Source organism: Phoca vitulina, unplaced genomic scaffold (genome assembly GCF_004348235.1).
Source record: "Phoca vitulina isolate PV1807 unplaced genomic scaffold, GSC_HSeal_1.0 scaffold1, whole genome shotgun sequence".
NCBI classification, from domain to species: domain Eukaryota; kingdom Metazoa; phylum Chordata; class Mammalia; order Carnivora; family Phocidae; genus Phoca; species Phoca vitulina.
The window spans coordinates 79,545,417-79,572,661 of record NW_022589704.1 but is presented as its reverse complement, the minus strand read 5'-3'; the positions used below and the strand labels follow the sequence as shown (position 1 = coordinate 79,572,661).

At 42.7% G+C, this 27,245-nt stretch overlaps 1 protein-coding gene across 4 annotated transcripts in view; it reads left to right on the top strand.

Annotated features, from left to right (window-relative positions):
* Nucleotides 1–7,723: 7,723 nt before the first annotated feature.
* Nucleotides 7,724–27,245, top strand: part of LYPD6B (LY6/PLAUR domain containing 6B) — a 166,713-nt gene continuing 147,191 nt past the window's right edge. For 2 of the 4 annotated variants that reach the window (XM_032410756.1, XM_032410707.1), the window contains exon 1: nucleotides 7,724–7,807. The gene's annotated coding sequence lies outside the window, so the exon portion shown is untranslated. The remainder of the gene's footprint in view (nucleotides 7,808–27,245) is intronic. The other 2 variants (XM_032410747.1, XM_032410716.1) reach the window with 2 other exon arrangements.

The following is a 27,245-nucleotide window of genomic DNA, read 5'->3' as shown; positions in this document are numbered from 1 at the left end:
GCAGCGCCCCCTTCTGGGGCATGCATGCAAAAGCGAAATACCCCTGGAGCGCTGACTCTCAGCAATGGCGCCGCTGAGTAATCCCAAAATGGAAATAACGAGGGACTTGAGACCTGGCTCCCACTCTACTTCGCACTGACCAACTGTGGGATTGTGGTGACGTTGTTTAGCCGTGCAGCATCTCAGTGGCCTCATCTCCATACCTGAATTACGGAGATGCTTAGCCCACCACTCTCTACTCTTCACATTTGGCTGGAGGATCAGACGAGAAATTGTGGGCAAGCATTCTATGAAAGTGCTACTTAAATAGAAGAGATTGCTGTGTCAGAAGACAAAATTCAACTGAGTAAATTTTGATGATCTTACTGGCTTTATTCAATGATTCATGAATTGGGCAGCCTGAATCTAGCAGATAGAAGGGAGCTCCGAGGAGGGGTACTCTTGACCTACGGGCAAGGAGGGAGTGGGAACATAGAGGCAAAAAGCATAGTGGTTCCAGCAAGGTCACTTTCCTTCAGGGGATGGCAGGGGTCTGTCAGGCAGATAACCTGCCTAGTGCTGACTAGGTGATTCCTAGTTGACTGCTTCAGGATTCCATTTCTGGGAGAGCGGAAACTGTAATGAAGTGTTGGTTTGCGCTTAGGCTAAGTGACTCCTTTTGGGGCCTGTTGTATTGTTCTTAATAGTTATTATCAAAAACTTCCTAGGAGAAGGTATTTTCTCCTTGGACTGCAGTGATGCCTTTACCCATCACCCCTGCTACTTAGCGGAGACACTGGGAATCATCTGATTCTACCCAGTGAGACTGTTCAGGGTTTCCCTTTCCCACACCTCCCCCCGCCAGTCCTTTTGGGGAAAAGCTGCTCTCAGGCTGTTGCACAGGGAGAGAATATTCCCTACCCTCCCAATAACTGCAGTGAGGGGGGTTTGGGGCCGGTGTCCATCTTTGTGCCTGGGGGCCGCTCACGCCCAGGGCTCCTGTGCATGCTCTTCACTCAAGGTCCTGACGCTGCCTCATGAATCAAGTCCACTCGGCGTCTCCGGAATCACAGCTCCTTCTGAGAGTCTACAGCCCAGCAGCATCTTTATCAGAGCTTAACAAGCTCCCCAAAGTGAGATGGGAGGCACTCAAGGAGTCACTTAGCAGAGCTGGAACACAAAAGCACCCTCGGCTTCCGCCAGCGTCTGGGAGCAAGCGGCCTGCTGCCTCTGCTAGGAAGAGCCTGGCATCTGAAAGCTCTGTTCCTGGCCCCACACGCGAGCCAGGTACTCGCTGTGCCACGCATGCTGGTCTGTCCTCGGCATGTGGGCCTGCTGCTCCCAAGCACATGACTCAGGATCATGACCTCTGCTTTCTCCTTGTCTCCTTTCAGGCCGTAAACCTAAAAGAAAACTGAAATCCAAAGAGGTGGAGTCACCCGTCCAAGGTCACATGGTTAGTTTTGGCTCTAGAGCCCACATTCCTTCTCTTAGAGTCGTCTGTTTGCCCATCTCAGTTTTCTCATTCCTAATTTCCCCTATGACTTGTAAGTCAATCGTGCCTTTTATAGTGGTTTTCACTTTCCTGTATTAAGCCAATAAACTGGGGAGTCCTTGGAAGAAACAAAGTGCACATCACCAGTACTTAGAGTAGAAAGGAAGGCTACGAGGGACATCAGGACTCACCTGTTTGCACCCGGCAAGGTTAATTGACTCCCCTCACCTCACCCACGGAGAGCGGGAGCCCAGTGCACCTGCTGTACTCGGACACCTGCCAGGCCTGGGGCTAGTCACGGGAACTGCGATGGCAGCGGGCGCCTCTCTGACGCCACATCAGAGGATGTCTGACGCAGTCCTAGGTCGCATGTGTGCCGTATGCCCGGAACCTGGCGATCAGCAGTGGACTCCGGCGGTTTATAGACCAGGGTTCCGGTGGTTCCCACTCTTCTCTGTATTAACTGCGTGCCTGCCGCACTATGCATGGCTCGTGATAATAGCCAGTTCTTCAGGCGAGTTCTGGGATCTCTTCACAAGGTACGGGTGAGGGTGGTACCATTATTCTCCCCATATGCGGATGAAGAAACTGAGGTGTGGAGAGGTTTAAGTGGCCAACATCACAGAGGTAGGAAGAGGTGTTGCTGGCTCTAAAGCGCACATTCTTAACCATGAGGCTTAGGTTTCCTGGGGGTCCATGGTTACCAAGGAGCCTAGAGAGACTAGGCTGAAATCCCGTTTCCCTCCCCGGCCAGAGCTTATTCACAGACCTAAGCCGCATACAGGAGCAGTTGAATTCTCCACGTGATGGACTCAAAGTCTTCTGCCGATACGTTAGAAATATTCGAGCACCTGCTTTGTACACAGCGTTGTTTTCAGAGCTGGAGAGAAGTGGTGAATAAGACAAGACAGAGTCTTTATTCTCTTAGAGGCAAATTATGAACTAGTGAGCACCACTTTCTAATACGACTTAATACTGTTTAAGTGCTATGAAGAGAATAAAACAGGGTGCTGTGATAGCAAGTGGGTGTGTCTACTTTGAACGAAGTAGTCAGGGAAGGCCTCCGTGGGTGACTGAGGGAGCCAGCCATGCAGAGATCCAGAGACAGTTCCAAGCAGAAGGGACAGTAAGTGCAAAGGTCCTGAGGAAGATTTTGCTCGGTGTGTTAGTGGTAATTGAACTCTGATTTTACACAAAGAATTTTCTCCACACTGGTATTTCATTTCCTCATTGATCTAGCAAATTAAAAAGATGATCAATATGTTTGTGTTACCCTCAAAAGTAAGGAGTAAATTTGGAATAATCAGGAACTTCTTTCCTGGGTTTAGAAATACAGCACCAAAGACATTTGGACATTTTTGTAGCCAGCAATTTTGTAAGCAGACCCATAACTTTATAATCCATATCTTGGTGTTTGTTTTGAAACCCAAGTAAAAGAAGGCAAGCAATCCCCAGCTGATGTGTTTTGTTTTTTTAAAAGATTTTATTTATTTATTTGACAAAGAGAGACACAGCGAGAGAGGGAACACAAGCAGGGGGAGTGGGAGAGGGAGAAGCAGGCTTCCTGCCGAGCAGGGAGCCCAATGTGGGACTCGATCCCAGGACCCTGGGATCATGACCTGAGCCGAAGGCAGATGCCCAATGACTGAACCACCCAGGCGCCCCAGCTGATGTGTTGTAGAAAGCCAAGCAAATTCACACTGATCGGCGGGTCCTGAGAGTGTAAGGAATAATACTGAGGAATAAACATGGAAAAGCTGATTTGCTGCCCAGCCTCAGGGTCAAGCACAGGCCTGAAGGGGGGCCACCTGCATCTTTTTATATTCTTCTCAGGGAAATGCAACTTCTACAGTGTGCCACCTTGGAAATTTTGCTTGCCGGCCTCGTATGTGAGAGGTATGCCCAACACACTTTGGGAAGGTTATTTCAACTTTCTGCTACTTTAGGATTCTGTGATTGGTGAACATCAAAAACCCCAAGAACACCTGTGTGTCCTTGGCTTCCCTTGGTAAGCGCGGAGAGAATTTCACCAACCGAAAAGAAAAGATGCTGGATTTTGTCTGATCGTTCTTGAGCCGACATTTTTGGGTGTCCCTGAAACCTAACTTGGATAACCCTCCTTGGCACCTGCAGCTGCTGCCTCTTCTGTCTTTGCTTCAGACTCATTTCTTGCCAAGATCTGCCAGGGAAGCCGTGGTTCCCACCGTGGGCCTCACACAACTAAATGGCAGCAGACTGAAGTTCCCTGTTCAGTGCCTAATTAGCCTGTGGCTGTAGGAAGTGAACAAAGCGTCTACATTTTTGCAGGATGTCACTTGAAAGTGTTTGCTGAATAGCCTCAGCTGTTCAAATAGTAAAGCTGGATACAGTGGGGTGTGTGGAGGGGGTGGGTCCTGGGGTGGGGGAGCAGTCCTGGCAAGAAAGGTCTAGGCCTCCTTGAGATTTAATGGGCTAACACAGAGGTGGCTGCACATTTTATTTTTCTCGAAAAAGAAGCCTGATTTCAAAATGGGTGAAGGGGAGCGGGAGATGCAGGCTTCCAGTTATGGAATGAATAGGACGTAGGGATAAAAGGTGCAGCCTGGGGAACACAGTCAATGGGACTGGAATAGTTGTTTGCGACCCTCGTGAGCACAGCTTAATGTATAGACTTGTGGAATCACTATGTTGTACACCCAAAACTAATGTCACGCTCTGTGTTACCTGTACTTCAATTAAATAAACAAATAGAAGGAATAAGTTTGAAAAAAAGTCTCATTCTGTTGTTCTTAGAGTGCTGCTCATGTGCACCTGGGCTGTGGAAAGAGTAGCATTTCTCTTCCTTTGTTCAGGTGAGGTGAGGGCTTGACGCAGAGGGGAGGGAGGCCGGTCCGTGGATGTGGGGTGGAAGCTGCTTCAGACTGAATGGGTCCCCGGGCTTATTTCTGCACCTGAGAAATGAGAAGTTAGATGAGATCAGTTTTCTGGGCTTGCCTGTAGGTGAGTAGCTCTCTTAGTCAAAACCACTCTGCTCTCCTGACTCAGAATTCTCAGGAGCGGTGACCTGCATCTTGAGCAGGCATCACTGGTGATCCTCCTCCTCCAGGATGTCTGGGAACGGTGGCCTGCACCATCTCTGGCAAGTCTTCCAGCTGCACGACTCTCGGCTAAGTCTCGAAGGCAGTGATTCCTAACCAGTTTTGAGACCCAGACCTCTTGGCAAATTTAAGGACAGCTGTGGATGCTCTCTTTAAGAAAAATGTATGTAGACACAGAATACCGAATCCAGTTCTGGGGTCTGTGGACCTTGGTTAAGAAATCGTACCCTGAAGTCAGCTCTCAGAAGAGAGGCTAAGCACTTAGAACCATGCCTGGGATAAAGCAGCAACTCCCTGAAGGTTGTTCTATGTATGCCTCCCATCTCCTATGATACACTAGTACTATCTTCATTTTATAGATGAGTAAACTGGGGCATAGAGAGATTAACAGACCTTGTTAAGTGGTGGTTGGATTTGAACCCAAGCCCATCTGATAACAAAGCCAGTGAACTTAAAATTCTGGGTAACCTAATAAAGTGATTATCAGATTTGTCTACCTGAATTGATGGCTCTTTCTACTGCTGGCCACTTTCCTACATCTCTCCTGTATTGGTTATAATTAACTGAGCAGTTACTATGTACCAGAACTGTCCTAGGCACTTTATATGTATTGTTTTATTGAAAAATGTGCTCAGAAAATGAGGTACAGTATTAAGGGAGCACAATGAGTTCTCTGTAAAGGTAGGGAAGAAAAGGTAAATAATATCCCAAGGCTCAGAAATTTTTTAGCTATTCTTTGGATACTTTTTCTTTCACTATACAATCAGAGAACTAGAGATAGAGAAGAAACTGAAGATTTCCTAGTTCAAGTATCATTTTTCCTAGGGACTGGCAGAGAATAGAAACATGCATGGTCATTGGCGCTGTGCTCAAGCACTTCATATGCATTATTTCACTTAACCTCACAATGGTATCAGACCTTCATATTTCAGATTCCCCTTTCAAGCAAAGAACTTCCAGCAGAGATCTTGTCTGATTTCATGCTTGCAGGTTTTCTAAGTGGGAGAAATGCACAACTAGGCAATTAGGGAACTTGCCCCGGGGCTACTCAGCAAGCCCTGAGTGGAGGGGGCGGGGGAGGAGGGAAGGGGAGAGAGAGAGCTAGAGAGAGAATGAATGAATGCCAGGGCAGAACTTGTGCCTTCCTGATGATGATTCCCAGGCCAGTTTGTGTGACATCCCTTACCAGACTGGCCCAGCCAAGATCACACACATAGTGGGAGGATCCTAAATCACAGGGGATCACATGCTCCACTGAGTGAAACCAATACACAAGGGCCAGGCCCACTTTGTGTGGGTGAGAACTGGAGGGGCTCCCAAGCTCAGTCCCATGTGCTGGTGCAAGTGGCTGTCCCAATGGCAGGACCCTTCCGAGCCCCACCCTGGGACACCAGCCTCCTCACCTACCACATAGGGAGTACAGCTGGATGAGGGCACACCTAGGTGGAGCATTCTCTGTAACTTTTTAACAGGCTGGCCTTGCCCAGTGTGAAGCAACTAGCCAGGCCATACCACCTCTTAAACACCCATCTGTGCCAGACTCACTGAGGAAGCAGGATGGGGGGGTCCAGTCCCCAATAATGTTGAGCCTATTGTTAGGGGTAGGGGTGGAGCAAACCACTTGGCCCTGACCTCACCTTAACAGACAGCCTCTAATTATGGCTTTGAGGTTTAACAGACAGTCATAGAAGTGTACTGAAATAGTTCTAAGTAGGAATGTTCTCCATGCAATTTTAAAGTTGTACAGTGTTTCCCATAGTGCGCTTATAATGGATTTCTTTAATGAATCTTGAGATTAACGTGTGAATAGCAGCATCACACATCATTGGGTGTGTGTGTATGTGTGTGTTAAGGCTATTCATTTGCTCAATGGAACTCTTTGTGTCCTATTTGACACATCTTTTCTTTTTGTTTAAATGGATTTGATTGATTGATTGATTGACTTAACATAACCTCTATACCGAACGTGGAGCTCAAACTCACAACCCCGAGATCAAGGGTCGTATGTTCTACTGACTGAGCAAACCAGGTACCCCACACCTTTTTTTTTGAAACTGTTAAGTCCTCAGTAAGTGTGAGTGGCTCAAATCACACTTGCCCTCTGAGAGGCCTGGAAAGACCACCGATAAGAGATCTCAGCAGAGGACCAAACACAAGCCCCATTTCTGTAGAAGTTCTATCCCCACTCAAGGCTTCCTGGCTACAGGACCCACCATCACCACCAATGCCCGAGTCTTCACTCTGCTACTGGCTGTGGGATCCTGGGTCAGTCTTACAAATTCTGGGCTGTTTCCACAAGTGCAAGGCTGGCAGGACAGCATTATATTTCTGAGTACCCCGGCCTGTGACATCTTCAGAAGTTAAAGATTTGTTTGACAGCTTACAAAGATGCCCAGGGGTGTAGACCTCCCACAAGCCAGCTGCCTGGCAGGCATTGGGAGGGGAAGTAAGCGGTACAGAGAGGATGGGTGGCTTGGAAGCCTGGCTTCTTGACTCTGGGTTCTCGCTAATAAAGTAGGAGAGATGCTGGGACAATTCTGGCCTGTAGGGACCAGCAGAAGGCTGGACTCAAAAGACCAGGCCACACCTCATTTGTGCACCAAGTATTAACTGAACTCATGCACTGTCCTGGATTTGTTCACGGCTCTGGTTATTTAACGGTGGACAGAGGAGGTTCCTCCCCTCTTGGGGGGAGGATATCATTACCTGAAATGATCTTATTTATAGCTTAATGTTATTTTACAAAAGGGTTGGGGGTCATCTGAGCCCACCGTGGGTGAGGTGCGGGTGGCTTAGTGTGGGATGGTCGGAAAAGGCCTGAGTTCTTCCAGTTTCTGAACTAACTCACCTGTGCCCTTGGCCCAAGCATTTTCACCCCGACGGTCTCAGTTCTGGGTTCTCGGTTTGTATATCCCACAAAGGGGTTGGCTTCCACTCTTCGCACTGGCTTGGTCGCTTGGTCCGGTCAGGCTCACGCTCTGTGTTCCGTTTCCCGCCCGGGCCTCCCTTCAACCCGGCGGAGGATCCCTGAGGTTCCCCGAGGAGCCTGAGCCCCAGCGACTCGCTCCCGGGCGGGGCCCACCTGTCCCGGCCGGGTCCCCTCGCGGGCGCGCCAGGTGGCTCAGGAGGGGAGGAGCCGCGCCCCGCCCCGCCCCGCGCGGCCGCAGCCAACGCCGGCCCCCGGCAGGAGCGCTCGGAGCCGAGGCCGGGAGCCGGGCTGGGACGCCGAGAGGCCCGGCGGGCGCGGGCGGCGCAGGTGAGCGGGGAGGGCACGGCCAGCTGGGGGCGGTGGTCGGCCGGGGCCGGAGGACCCCGAGGGACCTGCGGGACTGCGCGGCCGCGGCGGGCCGTGGAGGGCCGCGGTCTGGTGGAGGGGTGGGGGTCCCGAAGCCGCCCGGAGGCGAACAGCTGGGCACATCTGGACGGGGCGGGGGCGGGGGTCGCGCAGGGTTTCCTGCGCGGCCAGGGCGCCGCCAAGCACCGTTTGCGTGGCGCTGGGAGGGGAGAGGGGAGGCTGGGGACAGGGCTGCTGGGGAGAGCGCGGAGCTGGGGCGGGGGTTCGGGCCGTGGAGGAGTCGAGAGGAGCTCCCGCCTCTCCCTCTGCGGCGCCGCACAGGGGCCCACGTCCCTGCCGCTGCTCTGCCCGGCTCTTTACTTTTTGGTGGTGGTGGTGAATAAACGACCCATGCGTAAGGCTTAGTTAGTTCCCTGGGGCTTCCGAAGAGCTGAGTACGCTCGGTTGCTCTGACTCCGGGGGCCTGAGGTTGGAAGACTGCAGGTCTGTGTGCCCTGGGGCGTTGTGGGCATGAGGGTGGAGGTGGAGGGGTGCCTCCATCTCCCAGGACCCAGCGATCGGAGGGAGAAAGGGGAAAAAGGTCTAGAGTGCTGTTTAAATTCTAGTTAATAGCTGTGTGACCTTGAGCAACTTACTTAACTTCGCTGATGCTCAGTTTCCTCAAAGGCAAAATGGGTATTATAGTCATTAAAATAGCCTTAAGTTATACGATGTTCATAAAGTGCATAGCACAAAGCGTGGTGAAAGTTCTCTCCATTTTTTCCCTACGTGATAATGTAACACTTTATGCCTCTCAGAGGTCTCCACACATTTCTGAACAGAAGGGAGATCCAGGAGGCTCAGATTACCCTCCTTTAGGGGGAAAATTAGGGGTGGTGAGGTGTGTGTGTGTTTTGGGGGTGGCATCTTTTTTTCTTTAGTCACTCTGACTTGCTCACTGCTAGACTGCTTTCAGGCTCTTTTACTTCCTGATACCATCCTAGAGGCAGAAGATTGAGAGGTATCAGGACAGACCCTGCAGACAGAAGGGTATTATCAGCCTGCTTTCATCATTATCGACTGTGTCAGAATTCTTTTGAGTTGGGTGTTGGTCACTTGAAAATTGATGCAATATAGAAATTGGGTCACATAAATGAAAAAGACTGAGGGTTTTAGCTTCAGGCATAGCTCCATCCAGGGGCTCATATGAGGTTGCAGGGCTCATTCTCTCTCATACATATCTTGGCTCTTTTCACCTTCTGTGTTGACTGGTTTTTAGTATGAAGTGATAAATAGCACTGGCGCCTTCAGGTTTATCTCCTCCTTCAGAGAGAGGGGGTGGAGGGAGGGGAAGAGTCTCTCTCTTCTTCCAGCTCCTTCATCCTCATAGCAAATCTTAATGATATGCTAGACCAAAGCTGGGCCAAGCCATTTAAGTGGATAGGCAGTGGGTTTCCACGATAGGAGTGAAAACTTTACCCAGGTGCCACCAGTGCCTGGGGGATTGGTTCAGGTCCAGTTCAGCTGCTGGAGACTGGGGAGGGGCAGTTCCCAGTGAGAAGTCTGCTTCTGCACAGATAAAAATAGTACATGTCCACTGCACTGTCTCTGCCTTTGCTCACCACCACCTACACGAAGTCCGTAGTAGAGTGTAGACAGCCTGGGTGCCGTATTCAGTCTGTCAGTCATCAAGTCTTTATCCAAGGCATGGAGAGCATCCTACGTGTTCATCCTTTCATTCATTGTTTTCCTGATCATTCATTCAATAGGACCAAAATGGAGTCACTTATGCTAAGCCCAAACTGAGACTGCCTCTGCCAAGGGTGAAAATGATTGCTTTGGAGAAGCTCACCGTCTGGTGGGAAAGGCAGATGTGCAGATAACAGTGCCTGGGAATGTTTAACTCTCTGGGGACATAGGGAAGGCTTCTCCAGGAGACTGTAGTTGAGCTCTAAATTGGAGAGGGTAGGGCTGCTCTAGGAGAAAAAAGCCTGAGGGGCTTCCCAGGCCATTGTGGTAGGGGATCAGTGCTTGCTCTTCTAGGTAACGTGATTTAGGTCCCTTGACTCTCTCACTTCAGAAGTCCTTGCAGGTAGGTGGTTCACAGTGGTCACGGCCCTCTTTTGGATTTGCTTGCTTTTCCCTTCTCTGCCACAGGATGACTGCAGCTCCATCATGGCTGCCGGTGATAACACCCAAAACAGAAGGGATGGATGCTGTTTGTCTAGATAACAAAGGACAGAATTTCCCAGAAGTTCCCTAGGTCATTGGCCAGAATGATCACATGCCCACCCTAAAGCAGTCACTGGTAAAGGAGAAGAAGGTGGGCTATGATTGTTTTATCCACACAGTCTTCTGGAGCTGAGAAAGGGGCTCAGCTTCCCTGAGCACATGGATGCCCCGTATCTGAACAAAGCTGGAGTCCTGTTATCAAGGCAGGAAGTGAGATGGCCTATCAGGCTGTTAGGTAGGCAGGCAGTCAGTGGTTTTTCCCACAGGCAATGACAGACGATGAAAGGCCTGGTCTGTATGGGCAGTCAGGAGAAGTTCAGTACAACAGAGTACAGGGTGCGGCTGAGGGGAGAGAGGAGCCAGGCTGGAGACACAGGTAGAGACTCTAACATAGAGTACCCTATATTAGATACCACGCTGGCTCTCACTAAGAAGCATAAATCATGGTGCCAGTCCTCAAAGAACTTACATTTAAAATCTGGAAACGTTTTTCTGAGCTTTTCATACTCCTGTTGGTAACAGCAACAGTGGCTTACCTTATCGTGATGATTCTGTAGGGGTGGGTTAGGGTGGAGGAGTTGGGGGGGGCATGTATAGTTTGAAAAAGCCTCACAGCTGGTTCTGCTCTGCGTCCCACCCCCCAGCACCTCCCCTTCACCTTCTCCCATGCCCTCTGTTGAGAACACTTTCTTGTTCTAAATCATGGCTGCGTTTCAGTATTGTTAACCTGTCTTCAAACTAACAGGCTGGGACTTGGTGAAGATGCAGTTAGTGGTGGATCCTGGGCAAGAAAACAGTTCTCCTGACAGTAAATCCAGTAGGTGAATACTCTATAGTTGTTTTAGTAGGAAACCAGCCTCTCCTGCCTATTGCTTTCAAAGTATTTAGCCTGTTTTCATTTGAAGTATGGAGTGCTGCTTTTTGTTTCCATTTGATATGGCAGACATTGGTGGACATTCGGAGTTAGACTGGGCAAAAAGGGATGCATCCTTAATATCTCGTTAGCACAGAAGTTGGCAGAAAGCCTTGGTCACTAATCCTGAAAGAAAGGAGGGAGTGGAGGGCAGCATATTTTGTTGCCATCAGCAGTGGTGCTATGGGATGGCCAGGATCATTGGAAAACATGAAGGAATGGGTAGGGAGAGATGCCTGGGGCAGTCATTGATTCACAAATACTGAGCATCTACTGTGTGCCAGATCCTGTTCTGGGTGCTGAGGATAAAAGAGTACCCAAGAAAGACAAATCTCTCTGCTCATGGTACTTACAATCTACTGGAAGAAGACCTATTTATTTATGTTTTGTCTCATATTTCAAGTGATGAGAAGTACTGTAAGGGAAAAAAGTTATTGTCAGAGGGGAGGGTGGTGGAAGGGTGGGCAGAATGGGTGAAGGGGAGTGGAAGGTACAGGCTTTCAGTGATGGAATGAATAAGTCACGGGGATGAAACATACAACACAGGGACTATAGTCAATGGTATTGTAAGCGTTGTGTGGTGACAGCAGCTACATTTGTGGTGAGCGTGGTGTAACATATGGACTTGTTGAATCAGTATGTTGTATATCTGAAACTAACGTTACATTGTGTGTCAAATGTACGCAAATTTACAAAAAAAGACTAAAAACTAAAATAGGGTAAGAAAAGAGTGCAATAGTTGGAAACCAGCTGGGCATAGTGCTGGAAATCTTCAAGGTTTTTTCTTTCTCTGGTTTCCAGCAGAGAAGTATGGCCTGAGCAGGCATGATATTGGGGGGAAAAAGACATTCACTTGGAAGAAGAGGGTTACATATTGAATAACTTGATTTAAAAAGATTTCTTTCATGCAGAATCTCTTTGTTTCTTTGTTATACTTCACATTGTTCCCAAACTTGATTTACAATGACTTACAAAGCGTGATACCAGGTGGTGAGAAATAAGTGAAGAAACATGAGCAAAGGGAAAATAAGAGTCATTTCTTTCATCATTGGGTTCCAGAATTGTTTAGTTTTGGTATCAGGAAGAAGGAGGAAGTATGGTGATTAAAAATGTGATTCATGTTCAGGGCTCATTTCTTAAAAGGTGAGAAAATAAATTTTTATGCCTTAGAAAGTTGTAACTTTTTTTTTTTTAAGATTTATTTATTTGAGAGAGAGAGAATGAGAGAGCACATGAGAGGGGTTAGGGTCAGAGGGAGAAGCAGACTCTCTGCTGAGCAGGGAGCCCGATGTGGGACTCGATCGAGGGACTCCAGGATCATGACCTGAGCCGAAGGCAGTCGCTTAACCAACTGAGCCACCCAGGCGCCCCGAAAGTTGCAACTTTTTGTGTGTGTGTTTAAAGAGCCAATTTTATTTGATAGGAAAATTAGTCTCTTTAGTAAGGACTTATATGAAATTTATCCCTTGAGTTCAATGAAAACTAATATTTTCTTTTTTTTTAGGTCAGTATAAAGTGCATCAAAGGTTAACAGAGATCAAAACCTAATTCTGGGGTCAAATGATATGGAACAAAACAAATTGGCGAGAAGTTACATTTTGACCCAGAATAGACTGGAAAAAAATATACAAATTCAAATAAAAATTTATAGCTTTTAAAAGTTATGCAGTGGTAATTTTGATTGCCTATTTTTATTGGGTTGTTTGTTTTCTTATTGTTGAGTTTTGAGAGTTCTTTACATAATCTGGAATCTCAGAAATGTGTTTTGCAAGTAATTTTTCCCAGGCTGTGCCTTATATTTTTATTCTCTTAAGAGTGTCTTTCTCAGGGCTAAAGTTTTTAACTTTGATAAACCAGTTTATCAATTTTTATTGTGAATCAAACTTTTGTTGTCATATCTAAGAATTCTTTGCCTAACCAAATAGTTTGAAAATTTTTTATGCTTTCTTCTAGAACTTTCATGATTTTATGTTTTACACTTAGGTCTGTGATCCATTTTGGGTTAATTTTTGTATGAGGTATAAGGTATGAGTCAAGGAATTTTTTTTTTTTTTAAAGATTTTATTTATTTATTTGACAGAGAGAAACACAGCGAGAGAGGGAACACAAGCAGGGGGAGTGGGAGAGGGAGAAGCAGGCTTCCCGCTGAGCAGGGAGCCCGATGCGGGGCTTGATCCCAGGACCCTGGGATCATGACCTGAGCCGAAGGCAGACGCTTAACCGACTGAGCCACCCAGGCGCCCCATGAGTCAAGGAATTTTTTTTTTTTTTTTTGCATATGAAAGTCCAGTTGTTCAAGCATCGCTTATTGAAGGGACTATGTTTCCCTATTGAATTGTCTTGGCATTTTTGTTGAATATCAGTTGGTCATAAATGTGTTTATTTCCAGACTCTCAGTTTTATTCCATTGATCTCTATGCCTATTTTGTGCCAACACCACCTCTGTCTTGATTACTGTGACTTTATAATAAGTTTGGAAAGCAGATTGTGTAAGTCCTCCAACTTTATTTTTATCCAGAATTGTTGTGGCTCTTTTAGTTCCTTTGCCTTTCCATATAAATTGTAGAATCAACTTGTCAATATCTACAAAAAATCCTGCCGGGACTTTGAATGGAATTGCTTTGAATCTATACATTGATTTAGGAAGAATTGACATCTTTACAATATTGAGTCTTTCAGTCCATGAAGGTGACATATCTTATCTATTTGTCTCTTTTGATTTTTCTATTACCATTCTGTAGTTTTTAGGATATAGATCTTGTGTGTTTTGTTAGATTTATACTTAAGTATCCAATTTTGGGGGTTGCTATTGTTGCTAGTATATAGAAATGTAATTTTTTTATTTTTTATTTATTTTATTTATTTTATTTTTTTTAAAGATTTTATTTATTTATTTGAGAGAGAGAGAGCACAAGAGGGGGGAGCGGGAGAGGGAGAAGCAGACTCCCTGCTGAGCAGGGAGCCCGATGCGGGACTCGATCCCGGGACTCCAGGATCATGACCCGAGCCGAAGGCAGTCGCTTAACCAACTGAGCCACCCAGGCGCCCAAAAAATGTAATTTTTTTAAAAAGATTATTTTTTTGAAAGAGAGAGAGAGTGAGAAAGAGCGAATGGGGGCAGGCAGAGGGAGAGGGAGAGAGAGAATCTCAAGCAGACTCCCTACTGAGGCTCCATCCCACAACCCTGAGGTCATGACCTGAGCTGAAATTAAGAGTTGGACACTCAACTGACTTAGCCACGCAGGCACCCCTGTAATTGGTTTTTATATATTGACATTATATCCGGTTACCTTGCTAAAGTCACTTATTCTAGGGGGATTATTTGTAGATCCTTTGGGATTTTCTACACAGTCAATCATGTCATCTGTGAATAAAGACAGTGTTATTTCTTCCTTCCCAATCTGGATACCTTTTACTTATTTATTTTTTGCCTTATTGCACTGGCTAGGAATTCCAGTACAATGTTGAATAGGAGTGGTGAGAGAGAACATTCTGGCCTTGTTTCTTGTCATGGGGGAGAAATAATTAATTTTTCACTATTAAGTATGATGTTAACTGAGGCTAGATGCCCTATGAGGTTAATGAATTTCCGTTGTATTCTGAGTTTACTGAGAGTTTTTATTATGGATGGATTTTGAATTTTGTTGAATGACTTTTCTCCAGCTATTGACAAGATCATGTGATTTTTTTTCTTCATATTTAATATGGTGAATTATACTGATTGATTTTCACACATTGAACCAGCCTGGTATTCCTGGGATAACTTCACTTGGTTGTGGTGTATTTTTGGAAGAGGCTGTGCAGAATTGGTATTGTTTCTTCCTTTAGTGTTTGGTAGAATTCATTAATGAAACCATATGGGTCTAGAGTTTTCTTTGATAGAAAGTTTTTAACTACAAATTTAATAGGTATAGGTACACTTCAGGTTGCCTGTTTCTTGATAAGTTAGGGTAGTTTATGTTTTTTAAGGAATTGTTCTACTTCACCTTAGTTGTCAAAATATGGAGGTAGAATTGTTTGTGGTGTCCTCATATCATCCACTTAATGTCCGTGGAATCTATAGTGATTTTCTCCTTTTATACCTGATACTGGTAATTTGTGTCTTCAATTTTTTTCTTATTCTGTCTAGAAAATTATTAATTTTATTGATCTTTACAAAGGTCCAGATTTTGGTTTCATTAATTTTGTCTGTTTTTCTGTTTTCAATTTTATTGCTTTCTGCTCTTTTCTTTATTTCTTCCTTCTCCTTGCTTTGGGTTTATTTTTTTGTTTTCTTAAGGGATAGCGCATATTACTGATCTGAGATTTTTCTTCTGTTTTAATATAAGCATTTAGTGTTATACATTTCCCTCTAACCACTGCCTTAGCTACATTCCGCAATTTTGTTATGTGTATTTTCATTTTCATTTATTTAAAATTAAAATATTTAAGAATATACCTTGAGAGTTCCTCTTAATCCACATGTTATTTGAATGTATGTCATTTGATTTTTAACTGGGAATCCTCCAGAAGTCTTACTGTACTGATTTCAAATTTAATTCTACTATTGTCTCACAGTATAATTTGCATGATTTCTGTTCTTTTAAATTTGTTCACCTTTGTTTTATGGCCCAGAATATGCTCTGTCTTGTTGAATGTTCAATGTGTACTTGAAAAGGATGTGTATTCTGCTATTGTTGGGTAGAATGTTCTAGAAATGTTAGGTTTTCTGTGTCCTGATTTTCTGTCCACTTGTTTTATCAATAACAGAGAGGCATGTTGGAGTCTCCAACTAAAGTTGTGGATTTTTCTATTTCTCCTTTTTGTTCTATCACTTTTTGCTTCATGTATTTTGATCATCTGTTCTTAGGTGCATACACATTCAGGATTGTTATGTCCTCTTGGAGAACTGATCCTTTAATTATTATATACTATTTCTCTTTATCCTTGTTAGTATTCCTTGTTCTGGGTTCTACTGCTTTGGGTATTAATAATATAGTTACTCCAGCTTTCTTTTGGTTAGTGTTTGTTTCCTGTATCTTTTACTTTTAGCCTGTCTATATCTGTATATTTAAAGCAGGTTTCTTGTAGACCTTAGAGTCTTGCTTTTTTAAACTATCTGACAATATCTATCTTTTAATTGGTGTGTTAGACCATTCACATTTACTATGCTATTAAACTTAATCAAAATCTACCATTTTGCTAGCTGTTATTCTTTCTTTCTTTTTCCTATTGAGTTCCTTTTATGATTCCCTTTTATCTCCACTATGGACTTCTTATTTATGCTTCTTTTACATTTTTAAGTGATTATGCTAGAGTGTGTGTGTATATATATAAATATATACAAATATATATATATACACAAATATATATATATATATATATATATATATATATATACACAAATATATATACATATATACCTTTAATTGATCGGAATCTACTTTCAAATAATATTATAATGTTTCCCATGTAGTGTAAGGACTTCAACAGTAGTACATTTCCAATCTTTCTCTTCTATCCTTTGTACTTATTGTTATCATCATTTTCCTTTTACATATGTTGTAAACACAACATTGCTTTTATTTTTGCTTTAGACCAGGGGTTAGCAAACTTTTTCTCTAAAGGATCAAAAAGTGAATATTTTTGGCTTTGAGGCCACATTTGGTCTCTGCTGCATATTTTCATCTTTTCTTAAACAATACTTAAAGAATATAAAAATGATTCTTAGCTCAAAGGTCATACTAAAAGAGACTATGGGCTGGATTTGGCTTGTAAACCATAGTTTGCTGACTCCTACTTTAGACATTCAGTTATCTTTTATGGCAATTAAAAATAAGAAAAAGACAAATTGTTTTTGACTTTCATTTATTCCATTTCCAGCACTCTTCATGTCTTTGTGTAGATCCAAGTTTCTGATATTATATTCCTTCTGCCTGAAAAACTTCATTTAGCATTTCTCATAGTGTAGGTGTCCTGGTCATGAATTCTCTGTTTTTGTCTGTGTCAGTCCTTTTTTCTCCTTTGTTTTTGAAAGATATTTTCACTGGGTCTAGGATTTTGGGTTGACAGTTTATTTTTTCTTTCAGCACCTTAAAGATATTGCTTCATTGACTTCTTACTTGCATGCTACTGACAAGATGTCTTCTATAATCCTTATCTTTTTTCTTTTATATTTAATGTTTTATTTTTCTACCACTGTATTCAATATTCTTTTTGTCTTTGGTTTCAGCTGTTTTAATATGTTACACCTCTGTGTGAGTGTGTGTGTGTGCACACATGTGCACATGTATGCACATTCTTGGTGTTCATCCTGCTTGGTGTTCTTGAGCTTCTTGGATCTGTGGTTTGGTGTCTGTCATTAATTTTAGAAAATTCTCAACAATTATTTCTTCAAATATTTCTTCTGTTCCATTTTCTTTTCTCCTTCTGAAATTTGATTACACCTAAGTTAGAAATTTTGATTGGTTCCACAGCTGTTGAACACTTCATTTTGTTTCATTCTTCTTTTTGTTGCTTCTTGTTTTAGTGTGGGTAATTCTGTTGACCTATTTTCTAGTTCACTGATTGTTTCCTTGGCTGTGTCAAATCTGCTGAAGAATATTGAAAGCCATCTTCATTTCTGTTACTGTGTTTAGCCTTTCAAGTTTTTTCATTTTATTCTCTCTTACAGTTCCTATCTTTCTGGTAAAAGGAGACATTTAATCTTCTGTGTTGTCCACTCTTTCTGTTAGGGTCTTTTACAATTAATTAAGGTTGTTTAAAATTTAGTGTCCAGGGACGCCTGGGTGGCTCAGTCGGTTAAGTGGCTGTCTTCGGCTCAGGTCATGATTCTGGGGTCCTGGGATCGAGCCCCATGTCCGGCTCCCTGCTCAGCGGAGAGCCTGCTTCTCCCTCTCCTTCTGCCTGCCACTCTGCCTACTTGTGCTCTCTCTCTATCTGTCGAATAAATAAATAAAATCTTTGAAAAAAAATAAAATAAAATTTAGTGTCTGATAGTTTCAACATCTGTGTTATATCTGAGTTTGGTTCATTCATTGCCCTCTCTTGGCAGTGTGGTTTCTTTCTTGCTTTTTGTATGCTCTGTATGTTTTGTTGAGAACTGGACACCTTGTGTAGGACATGAGAGATGGAGATAAATAGTTTTTATGTCTGGAAATGGGAGTGCCTTTCTATTTTTGCTAGACCTTTAGTGTGGGCAATTGATCACTCTTATCAGGATTTGAGCTGGATTTGAGGTTTGTTGTTGGTATGGTTATTCTCAGTGCACCACACACTTCAAATTCCTCTTGTGATACTTTGAGTTTGGAGTTGGGGCTGGTTGGCCAGAGGGCTTTTCCTACTGTCTGTCTCAGTGTCAGCTTTAGGTCTTCCTTTTGCGCTGTGCCTCAGAGTGGTCTGGCTCCATGCTCTGTCAACTTTCCCGGCAGTATTCTGTTGTTATTTGTTAATTGATGCCTGTTAGCCAGTGTCCAGGTACATCCACCTCAGGTAAACAAGTGCTTGTCTTCTCTCTTCCTGTAGGTATCTGGTTCTCCTTAGATTTAGGGCTAGTTTGTTTCCATGTGACCTCAGCTTTCCAGTAGAGTCAAGAAAGCTCTAGACTTGCCGTTTATCTGGCTTTTTATTTGTTGTGAGCATGGGAGTGATGCTCTCTTCAGCTCTCTACACCCTGAGCAGAAATTAAAAGCCTTGATATGATGTTTTCTAACACTTTTTATGATCTTCATGTAAATCCTGGGGCTGCTTCCCATCCCTCTGTGCTTTATAAAGTGTCATTTATATATTTTATCCCTACAACTCAGTGGTTCTCAACTCTGGCCTGAAGAACATTAAACAAAAATACAAATATTGGGCCCCAGTGTTTTAATTGATCTATGCTGGGATCCAAGCATGGGTATCTTTTAAATGCTCCCCAGGTAATTCTGATGTACATCTAGGCTGAGAAGCCTAGTCTAAGTATCCATTACAACTTTTCCTTTCACAGAGGTGCTCTTCCAGCATAAACAACCAAACAGAATATCAGGGTGTAGACATTTGCCCTTGTGACGCCATCAAATTCTTTTCTCCTAACTGTGCCTTCAGTGATAGTTAATTGCCTGTGATCTAGACTGATGGTCTTCATAGAATGGGGAGGAAACAGAGTTCTTCTCATTTAACTTTCTACTAAAATGAATATCCTCCATGGCAGTCTATGGCTTTGGCGCTGCTTGAAGTCATAGGGGCTGGAAACCCTCTGCCATTCCAAACAGTAAATTACCTCAGTGTGAGATAGTTTTCCTTGTTAGAGGTGTTTTCCTTCTATCCGGTTGAAATAAATCCTTCTATAATCTCCCAAATAATATACCTGCTGCACAGCCTTGCAGACTGTTGTGAAAAAATCGGTTTGCATGACCCAGTGCATGTTCACATGTACACACACACACACACACACACACACTCATACGACAGGCATTTTATGGAACAGCATTTACTGTAAGTCTTGTACCTCTGAATTGATTTCATGGCCCACCAATGGGTTGTCTTTTTGCAGTATGGAAGATGCTTCTGCAGCCCATCTTTCACTAGACAAGCTCTTAGTCCAAAGGTTTCAGGACAGCGCTTCGGTACCTCAGCTTTGCTCTGCCTGGTGTGAAGCTGCTTCCCTCGGCTGTGTTTCAGCCTCCCCCCGGCTCTGGCCAGCGTCCCGCACTAGCTGGGCTGCACTGTGCGGTGTCTTCTGCGAATCAGTGGCTGAGTTCAGAGACCAGGGCCCCTCAGGGGGGCAGATCTGTTCAGAGTAGAGGAAGAGAGGGTTCCTTGTCTTTTCCAGACACCATTTCTAGTCATGAGGCCCAAATTCAGGGGGATGTAAATTGCAGCCGTCTCTTGAAGAACATTGTTTTTTTTAAAATTTAATTTAACTTTATTATGTTATGTTAGTCACCATACAATACATCATTAGTTTCTGATGTGGTGATCCACGATCCATTGTTGGAGGAACATTGCTGATGGCTTTGTAATTGTTATATGTCCTCCCACTTTTTCCATATTAATAACGCATTATCCTAAATAGCTATACGTGCATCTTTATTTTCTGAAAGACTGTGAACTCCTTAGATGCCAAGAAGAATATTTCATTCTTCCTGTCCGTGGTGATCAGACCAACAAAATCAGTTTGTTGAAATAAATTTAGAAAACTATATTCCGAGTCAAGAAACTTTGGCCTTTTAGCATTACCGCTTCGCTGACAGTCGTACTATAAGCCTTATCCGCTTACCACCACAGGGCTTGAGAGCCATGTATTTACTTTGGGAAACAGACAAACTGGGTAATTTAGATGAACTTGTCACCTTAGGAGTCACGCATAAGACACTGTGGCAGGTGCTCTGGGAGATGTCTAATATTTCACAGCTTACAGCCTGAGTGGGGACACACGGCATGCAAGGTAGGTGTCAGCGAGTACTGTGGTGGGTAAGTGCTCCTAGAGGTCACGGAGGAAAGGAAGGCCACACGGGTGGTCAGGAAAGACTTGATTCGGGCCTCGAAGCATCAGACACATGGAGTGGAAGGTGTTTTGGGGTGGGGGGATTTGGAGGGAGAAGTAAGCTATTTTAGCGGTCTCCCCGACTCTACAAAATCTCTGCTGTCTCCGGGAGTGACTTGGATCCATAGGATCTGAGAGAAACTACAGGTAAGATATAGAAGAAAATCTAATTTAAATTATTTTTATAGCAAGGATCGACATCCACAGAAGGTAGTAGGCACAGCTCCCCATCCCTGCCCCCCATCTCAGCCTTCAGAGGCTCTGACTCTGACTGATGTAGTTTGTGTGTATTTCTGGAAGCTACTTCTTGCCATAGCAAGGTTAAGCTTTCCAGGGGCAGTTTCAGGGCTGGTAGCTTTAGCAGTGCCTCTTTGTGACTTCTGTCTGTTTTAGGTCCACAGCCACTGACCTAACTTTTTCTCTACTTTCTGTTCTCCGAGGACTCTTACGCACATGCATTATTAAGAAATGTACATTCTTGGGGTGCCCGGGTGGCTCAGTTGGTTAAGTGACCTTCGGCTCAGGTCATGATCCCAGGGTCCTTGGGGTGACCTTCGGCTCAGGTCATGATCCCAGGGTCCTGGGATCGAGCCCCACATCAGGCTCCTTGCTCCGCGGGGAGCCTGCTTCTCCCTTTCCCTCTGCCTGCCGCTCCCCCTGCTTGTGCTCTCTCTCTTTCTGTCAAATAAATAAATTAAATTAAATAAAAAAAAAAAGAAATGTACATTCTCAAAGTATGCTACATCTACCACACTTCAAGATCGACTTCATCTATGAGACCATCTTCTGAGTATCCTTGTTCAGAGTGAAATGGTGACACCCTCAAAATATTGCAGAAAAGCCAGATACGGCATCATTGGGGTCTTACTGGAAGCATTCATGCGGGAACTATTTTAGTGCAGTGAAAAATAGGGATGGAAGTATATTATGAGAAAGGCATTACGTGTGTGTTACTTATCGTTTAGCAAGGGGCGGGGACCACAGTTCTTAAGCAACAACAGAGAACAAAAGTGAGGGCTGTGAGTCAGCACCTGCTGTGCTGTACTACAGGGTAGGTATTCGTATTGCCGAGAAGCAGTACATCATGCACTTCTAGAATCCAGTGCCGGAATGGTAGTTTATCTCCTGGGATGAACTGAGAAATAAAACTAGTAGAGATCTAGATAATTCTTCATATTTCTCTTTTTGCCTTGGCAGCCAGGAAGCCCAGAGCTAAATGTGAAAATACTCAACTAGGTGATAACTTTATTTCAAGTTCTAAGTGCCGAGGTTTCCTGTCTTAAATTATATGATTTCACCTTTTTAAAAAGAGTAACTTTTGGGTGCCTGGGTGGCTCAGTTGGTTAAGTGACTGCCTTCAGCTCAGGTCATGATCCCGGAGTCCCAGGATCGAGTCCCACATCAGGCTTCTGGCTCAGCGGGGAGTCTGCTTCTCCTTCTGACCCTCTCCCCTCTCATGCTTTCTCTCTCTCTCTCTCTCTCAAATAAATAAATAAAATCTTTAAAAAAAAAATAAATAAATAAAAAGAGTAACTTTTGTTTTTTTTCTTATTACCAGGGTGATGGATGTTCATTATGGAAAATGTGGAAAATAATAGATTGCCCCACCAATCAGATGCTTTCCCACCACACAGAGATAGTCACTGTTTGAACCATTCTCATTTCTTCTAAGCATGTATGTCTTTATATGTATATATATATCTAAATATATATATTTACAAAAATGAAATGATACCTTTCACACTGTATTAAAACCCTTTTTTTAGCCTAACCTTTATAATCATTTTCCATGTCATCATATATTCCTGTACAACATTATTTTTAATGGCTAGTATATTTCATCATGAGGCTGTATCTTGCACATTTAGCTTGAACTCAGCTTTTTGCTATTATAAACAACTCTGTCATGTACGCTCTTGTAGCTAAATCTCTGAGCAGATCCACAATTATTTCCTTAGAATAGAATTTCTAGAAGTGACATAATTAAGTACTTAAAATAATTAAATAATATTTTTAGGGCTCTAGATTTAGATTTCTGTGTTGCCTCCAGAAAACATGAACTAATCTATTTTATCACCTAAAATTTTGAGAGTGCCTCTGCCCCCAGTCTCCTCCAGTACCAGGATCATTATTTGTTAAAATCTGTATTAGGATGCAGGATGACTGGCTTTTGGCCAGGTGTGGAGGATTTATGAGGACCCCGTGAAGCAACTATGAATCTGGACAAAATGAGCAGAAACAGCCTTTTTTTTTTTTTTTAAGAGTTTATTTATTCATTTGAGAGAGAATGTGGGGAATGAGTTGGGGGAGGGGCAGAGGGAGAGGGAGAAGCCGACTCCCTGCTGAGCGGGGATCCTGATTCGGGGCTCAATCCCAAGACCCTGAGTTCATGACCTGAGCTGAAGGCAGATGCTTAACCAACTGAGCCACCCAGGTGCCCCCAGAAACAGCCTTTTTGTCACTCTGGTAATCCATCAAAAGCATGTAACAATCTGAGAAGCTTTTGTTCTTGAAAAACTGCTGACCTTGGGGTAAAAGCAGTAGGAGTCTGTAGCATTCTTGTCTGGGGCTGCCCCCATCTCTTCACCACTCCCAGCTCGGTGGGCTCCGAGATGTTGGCTCAGCGAGGGAGGCCATGTGGACCAGCCCCGTGCTGCCAAGATCCAAGGGACTCACCCAGTGTGCAGTGGTGGGCCATGTCTGTACCTTCAGGGTATTTCCAATATTCTGATCTTACAAACTACATTGCAGGTAATCTTTATAACAAAAGTGGTGACATGAATAGTTACTTACAGAGGATCCGTTCTTAGAATTTGAATTATGGTATCAAATTTGATACCTGGTTTCAAAACTGTCTTTCAAGATGTTTTACCAATGAACGTTTTCACCAGCAGTATCTCACCATAATTGTTATTTTTAAATTGAGATAAACACACATGCCATAAAATTTATACTTTTATAGTATACAATTCCGTGGTTTTTAGTATGTTCACTAAGTCGTGAATTATCATCATCATCTAATGCCAAAATGTTTTCAAAACTTCACAAAGAAATCTCACACTCATTAGCAATCATTCCCCATTGCCTCCTTATCTCGGCCCCCAGCAGCTTTTAATTTACTTTCTATTTCCATGGATTTGCCTATTCTGGACATTTCATATAAATGGAATCATTCAGTGTGTGACCTTTTGTGCCTAGCTTCTTTTACTTAACATAATGTTTTTAAGATTTTAAGGTTAATAATGTTTTCAAGGTTACAGCACAAATCAGTCCTTCGTTCTTTTTTATGGTTGAAAAATATTCTACAGTATGGATATGCCACATTCTGTTTATTTACTCATCTTTCATGGAGGTTTGGGAAGTTTCCATTTTTTTGGACTATCATGAATAATGCTTCTGTGAACAATTATGTACACGTTTTTGTGTGGACATGTGTTTTCAGGTCTCTTAGGTATATACCTAGGTGTGGAATTGCTGGATCATATGGTTATTCTGCTTAATTTTTTGAGGAACTGCCAAAACTTTCCAAAGCTGCTGTACCATTGCATTCCTACCAGCAATGTTGTGAGGGTTCCAATTTCTCCACATCCTCACCAACACCTTTATTATCTGTCTTTATGCTTATGGCCATCTTAGTGGGTATGAAGTGGTATGTCTTTGTGGTTCCAGTTTGCATTTTCCTAATAACTTATGATGTTGAGTATCTTTCATGTGCTTATTGGCCATTTGTATATCTTCTTTGGAGAAATGTTTACTCAGATCCTTTGCCAACTTGAAATCAGGTTATTTGTCTTTTTATTGTAGAGTTGTAATAATTCTTTATATATACTGGGTACTAGACCCTTATCAGATGTGTGATGTGCAAATATTTTTTCTCATTCTATAGGTTGTCTTTTCATTCCCTTGAGAGTATCCTTTGAAATACAAAAGTTTTAATTTTGATAACATCCTATTTATTTATTTTTTTCTTTTTTCACTTGTGCTTTTGGTGTCATATCTAAAAAACCATTGCCTAATCCAAAGTTACAAAGGTTTACACCTATTATTTTCTTCTAAGAGTTTTGTAGTTTTAGCTCTTCCATTTAGATATTTGATCTATTTTGAGTTCATTTTTATATATGGTGTGAGTTAGGGATCCAAATTTATTTTTTTGCATGTAGCAATCCAGTTGTCCCAGCACCATTTGTTGAAAAGAGTATTCTTTCCCCATTGATTGTCATAGCTTGTCAAAAATCAGTTGACCATAAATACATAGTATACTTCTGTACTCTCAATTATATTCTGTTGATCTATAGGTCTATCCTTATGGTTGCTTTGTAGCAGTTTTGTTATTGGGAAGCATAAGTTTTCCAACTTTGTTCTTGTTCAGAATTATTTTGCCTATTCTGGGTCCCTTATATTTTCATATGAATTTTAAGATTAGTTTGTTAATTTCTGAAAAAAGCCAGCTGGGATTTGATAGGGATTACATTAAATCTATAATTAATTTGAGGATTATTGCCATTTTAACAATATTAAGTTTTTCAATAATGAACATGGGATATTTTTCCAGTTGTTTAGGTCTTCTTTAATTTTTTTTAGTGATGTTTGGTAACTTCCAGTGTTCAAGCCTTGTATTTCTTTTGTTAAATTTATTACTGAGCATTTCAATTTTTCTGGTGCAATTGTCTTAATATCAGACGAGATTGGGCACGTTCAGGGTGGTATGGCCGTAGACCAATTGTCTTAATATCATTTTTAAGTTGTTTGTTGGTAGCGCATAAAAATGCAATCGATTCTCATGTTTTGATCATGTATCTTGAAACCTTGCTGAACTTGGTGACTAGCTCTAATAGTGTTTTAGTGAATTCATTTAGATTTTCTATAGAGAAAATAATGTCATCTGCAAAGAGAGGTAGTTTTACTTCTTTCCAATACTGATGCTTTTTATTTCCTTTTCTTTCCTAATTGCCTTGGCTAGAAGCAACAATACAATGTTGACTGGAAGTGGTGAGAGCAGACATCCTTGTTCCTATGTTAAGTTCCCGATTAACAAGGTGGCCAATATTATTTATGATATTTTTTGATGAACTTTTTTATACTCTAAGAATCTGAGTGATGGAGCAGGAATTGCTGATTGGTTTCTCCTAGGGAAGGAACAAACAAAAATTCCCTTTTTCCTGTGCATTTGAAGGTTTGGCCTGGTAGTTAATAGGAAAAAAAAAAGTATTTTAATTGAAGAATCTACTTATGTGACATCTAGGTGCCAAGGAGTTTGATTAATGCTTTCTAGGATATAAGCATTCATTACTTAAAAATAAAACTTAAATTTTCCCTGCTAGTTTTTCCATCCTGCCTTTCCATATATTGGCTGCACATTATATGCTTCAGGTACCATGCTGGGATCCCAAAGATGAATTAAACATGCATGGTGTCTTCAGGGTGCTCATGGAGAAGTCTTGGGGGAGACAGATAGGAAACAGGGAGTTTAATATTCTGGCAAGTGGTTCCCATGCAGGGTAACCTGTCAGAAGGAAACAGGTAACAGATGTGGGTTTCCCCCTTGGGGTTTTTAGATCTCAGTTTGGTGATAGAACATTCAGTTTTCACTCCATAGAATCAAGGAATTTTAGAACTGGAGGCTTAGAAATCCTTTTATCCAACTCCACATTTTTCAATAGGAGTAACCTCGTACCTCATTCAGCACTTGCTCTTCTCTCTCATCGGCAACTCTTCTTTTTCTGAAATGTTTTATCTCACACACATATACACACACTTCCCTTCACACAACATTTTCTCTAGGGAGGCAATCCACGTTAGGCCCACTTCTTGGCTCCATTTGTTGCATCTGGTAATATAACACCAGCCTTGGTGCTCATCTTCAGTATGACTCATCTAGGAGTCCTGCTTTCACTTGACTGTGAAGATTACTGGGCACTGTCCTTTCTGTAGGTCTTATGACCTGGAACTGAGAAGGATGGGGACATTATCCAGCTCCACATCCGAGTTACCCAGAAAGCTTGCAGGAGGTCTCCTGCTCTGTTTCATTGTACTTTGAATTCTCTTTGTAAAGAGCACAGTCCATTTTAATCTGGTCAATTCGGGAGATTCACTAGGATGCATATAAAGTCCTACCTGTATGCTTGCTGTGAAGTCATCTTTCCAGAAAAGAATGAAAGTGGTATTAACAAAAGCAATGAAATAGACACACACCTTAACAAAGTTTACAGCTTTTGTTTTATAAGTCAAGTCAGAATTGCATGGTACATATGCTTCCAATTTTACTTTACTATTTAAAAAGAAACCTTTTATTCTAGCTTTATTATTTATTATTATAATTAAAATAATATCAGGTTACTTTTTATCATTCCACTGGTAAAATGGAATGCAAACCTTATGGTCTTAGGCTACAAAAGAAAATGAATTGTCCCCACAAACCTTTCAAGCTTAATTAACTTTTAAACAAATATGAAGTTCTAGTTTCCTTTTTTCTTTTTTATTACAATGCATTTTTTCTTTTGATTACGTGAGGGGCTGAGATAAGGATGCAGAGCTGCTTTCTGGTTCACGCTGTTTAATGCACATGATACAGCAGCCAATTCAATCAGAAGGGAAATAGGAAAATAACTACTCTATTTGTGCCTTGTAAGCGCTTTGTACAGTCCCCTCCAGTCCCTACGATTAAATGTTGGCTTCTCTCCTGGCAGGCTTCTAAAATGAAATTAGAATGTGGAGCAAGCAGCATTTTAAGACCAGACACAAATACTGTGTAGGGACAAACCCAGCAAATT